The following is a 351-nucleotide window of genomic DNA, read 5'->3' as shown; positions in this document are numbered from 1 at the left end:
ACACACAATTTACTGCATACATCTTTTTTATTTTTTTTTTTATAATAATCAACAGCAAACAGAGACACTTGTAAACTTTCATATCTTCAAGCAATACCATGATCAAGAAAACTTATCCACTCAAGTTCTACTTAGTCATTATTTAGATTGACAGTCTTTATCAGAAATGACTAAATGAGCACACATTGGTAAAAGACTGGACATGTGCAGAGGAGGTGGCAAATCTTGGATACACAGTTTATATGCACAGGAAACATATCCTCTACCTAATCTCCAGATTCAGACGGAATGTTTGCATACACTGACCCAGTCAACAGCATGTGTATGGACAATTCAATTAACTTTGGCTCT

The 351-nt window shown here is 34.8% G+C and overlaps 1 protein-coding gene across 1 annotated transcript in view; it reads right to left on the bottom strand.

Moving 5' to 3' along the window:
• Positions 1–351, bottom strand: part of LOC119592143 — a gene marked incomplete in the record, with an annotated part of 95,275 nt that overhangs the window by 471 nt on the left and 94,453 nt on the right. The window contains 1 exon segment of the mRNA XM_037940961.1: positions 1–351.

The sequence above is a fragment of the Penaeus monodon genome, chromosome 29 (assembly GCF_015228065.2).
Source record: "Penaeus monodon isolate SGIC_2016 chromosome 29, NSTDA_Pmon_1, whole genome shotgun sequence".
Lineage (NCBI taxonomy): Eukaryota > Metazoa > Arthropoda > Malacostraca > Decapoda > Penaeidae > Penaeus > Penaeus monodon.
The sequence above is the reverse complement of the archived record's forward strand: the minus strand, read 5'-3'. Positions and strand labels throughout refer to the sequence as shown.